The following is a 3,531-nucleotide window of genomic DNA, read 5'->3' on the forward strand; positions in this document are numbered from 1 at the left end:
CGTCCCCACACTTAAGACCTTAACGGATAGGGTTAACCGAACATTAGGGACCTAGGACCATGCCACAGACCATCCACTAACTTCCCCACACTTAAAACATGAACATCACTAAGAAACAGAAGTTGTAGGGTTAGAAAAACTTGGCCCGTTTCGTCAAGAATCAAGGTTGAGTGTCAACGGCACGTCCAGTGTGGTTGTCGGCGCTAGAGGGACCAAGGCATCTTCTTGGCACACGTTCGTCATGGCAGGGACCACGCGGCAGCACCCAGGGAGGTAGCTAATGGAAGGAATCGTAGGAAATTCGTTGTCGATGAGGGATATTGCACTCAACTCACAGTCACTCAATTTGGAATGAAGGAACAGTCACTCGCCCCATGACTAATATCACTCGAGGAAGAATGATTAAAACCCATATCGCATACCCGGTTGAGGAATCAACAAGGGGGAATGGTGCAGAAGGAGTATGCCAGGGTGCACAATTGATGGTGCATTAGTGCGTCCAACCCGTCTGGCATAAGTGCAAGGAGGAAGGCAAGGGAGCCTTACAGTGCAGTGTACAGAACAGGGTGATGTGTCTTGTGTTGACGGTAAAGACCCATCCCGTGGGTGCATAGGGAAACGGGAACATACCTGACTCCAAGTGTCGTAACATCCCTCAATCTCACCTCTCGGTAAATGATTGAAGAAACTCCAGTCACACTCAACCCACCCTCTGTCTCACGCTCTGTTGATAGATACAAGAGGGCAGCCTTTTCCTGAAACCCATTAATGTAATCCTCACAATCACTTGTGCAAAGGGTGTATGCCTTGTGCGCATTTGATGGTGCAATTGTGCATCCCGCCCTGTGTCGGCATACGGTGCAAGAAGGAAGGCAAGGGAGCCTTATGGTGCAGTGCACAGGGACAAATTGTGCTTTGTGCATTGAGAGGCCCATCCCGTGCGTGCAACTCTTCATTCACACTTCTCACCTCTCATTCGAGTGGAAGGGAAAAGACTGGTCTCTCGCCCCACCCTCTGTCTCACTCTCGATGGATAGATACAGAAAGCAACCATACTCACTTCCCCATCCGGTTAGGATGAAAGCTCACATCACTCAAGGGGTTGTCGATGAAGATCGCGTCATCAGTTGTTGAGGAGGCGTACCCAGGGAGGTAGCCATCAAATTCGAACATTGTGTTGGATAGGAATATGTCGTTTGCTAGAGGACAGTTAGTCACTTTGCAAAGAGACCCAGGACACAGCGTACCAAGGGAGGCAGCGTCGGAATTGGATCCTAGGGATATCAATCAATGAATCCACTTTCTGGACTGCTGGGTGTTACCACCTTTTCCACAGCCAGTTTCTCGCCCAAGGGTGTTTATCACCTTTTCTTGGAGCGAGGCCTGCTATGACAGGGAATTGCTTCATTTTCTCTCATAACAGATTTGTTTATTTGTTTTTTTTTTCTCTTTGATTTTTTTTCTTTTTCTTCTTTTCTTTTTTCCCTATCCCCGAGGGTGTTTCCACCTTTTCTCGAAGAATAGGTCGGCATGACAGGGACCTAAGTCCTTTTCTCCCATGACCGATATGTTTTGTTTTTGTCTTTTTTTTTTCTTTTTCTCTTTTCTTCAAATTGAACAAGGGAATGGTAGAAAGACCATGTGTCAGAACCCACCTCGCCACTGTCGCTGGTGGAAAATAGAGGATAAGAAATCAAGGCTAGAAGGGGGTTTTGAGGGGACAGAGGGTTGCGTCCACTTCATCAGGAGTGATTGAAGAACGGCTAACAGAAGTGTCAACATAAGAAGTACAGTGCCGCGCCAACGAGGGAAAAGATCAAGTGACCGTAATTGTCAAGATCCCCAAGGAGGGAAGTACTTCTTCAGGCGATATCCATTGATCAGAAAGGGATCATCAGAGGCATCAACGGTCTGCACTTGGACAGAACCATTAGGGTTGACGGCAAGTACCTTATAGGGGCCCATCCACCGCTGTTGGAGCTTGCCAGGAAACTTGCCAAAGCGTGAATCATAGGCTAGGACCAAATCACCTTCTTTGAACTCCTTGTGCTTGATGAAACTGTCATGGTAAGCCTTACGTCGAGCTTGCGTGGCTTCCATGCACTGTAGAGCCATCCTACGAATTTCATCCAAACATTCCAAGTGCAGGAGACGGCGTTGCAATGAATCGTCATCCCCCAACCGCTCTTTGATCGCCACTCTCAAAGAGGGTAGTTCCAGTTCAACAGGAAAAACAGCTTCTGTACCATACACCAACTGGAAAGGTGTTTGTCCCGTTGCTGCTTTATGGGAGGTTCTGTACGCCCAGAGGGCCTCTGTAAGTCGATCATCCCAATCACGACGATGTGCGGCAATCGTCCTTGTCAGAATCGAGCAGAGGATGCGATTGGTGACTTCGACTTGGCCGTTGGCTCTGGGGTAATAGGGAGTGGACTTGCGATGGCGGATCTTATACAACTCTGTCAACTCTTCCATGACTTTGTTAAGGAAATGAGTGCCTCTGTCACTTACCAACTCTAAGGGACTGCCAAAACGGGTGATGATATTCTCATACATAAACAGGGCCACGCTGTTACCATCGTCCCGCTTTAGGGCTTTAGCTTCACACCACTTTGTGACATAATCTGTACATACGAGGATGTATCGGTTCTGTTTCCTTCTAGTGGGAGGATCGATTGGACCTACGAAGTCAATGCCCCACTTCTCAAACGGCTTCAAAGGAAGGATAGGTTGCAGCGGCATGGCACTTGTCTTGGTGGGTTTCCCCATTCTTTGACAAGCATCACATCTTTTACAGTAATCATAGGAATCTTTGTGAATGGTAGGCCACCAATATCCTGCTAGCAGAGCCTTCTTGGCTGTAGCTTCTCCTGCAAAGTGACCTCCACATGGCTCGTCGTGGCAAGCCTTCAAAACAATCCCAATCTCTTCTCCTGCAACACATCTTCTGAGTACTTCATCTTTGCCTTTCTTGTACAGTGCACCACCTAGCAGGGTGTATGGGGCTGATTCTAGCATAAGCTTCTTCCTTTCCCGACTAGAAATACCAGGAGGGTATTGTTGGGTTGCCAGCAGATTGGCAATGTCTGCATACCAGGGAGTTACAGTTTCTACCAAGAATAGGGAAGCATCAGGGAGGTCTGGATCATCTCGTTCCTCGTCTGCAGTTTGTGGGATACGCGACAGATGATCAGCCAGGACATGGGAACGACCAGGCTTAGTAATCACCTCAAAGTTGAACTCCTGGAATAAAAGGAGCCATCTCATCATTCGTTCTTTCACATCTGCTTTGTTCATTAAGAAGGACAGGGCCTCATGATCCACATAAAATTTAAAGTGAGTAGATAGGAGGTAATGGCGAAACTTCTCCAGGGCAAACACCATTGCCAAGCACTCCAGCTCTGTCACTGTATAGTTTCGTTCCCTATCAGTGACTTTTCGGCTTGCATAATAGATCGGTTGATCCAGCTTCGAGGAGCCCTTTTGGCAAAGGACTGCGCCTAAGCCTTCAATTGATGCATCAGTGTGTAC

The sequence above is a fragment of the Lygodium microphyllum genome, chromosome 11, assembly GCF_053477565.2.
Source record: "Lygodium microphyllum isolate KBCC chromosome 11, Lygodium_microphyllum_v1.1.10, whole genome shotgun sequence".
Taxonomy (NCBI): Eukaryota; Viridiplantae; Streptophyta; class Polypodiopsida; order Schizaeales; family Lygodiaceae; genus Lygodium; species Lygodium microphyllum.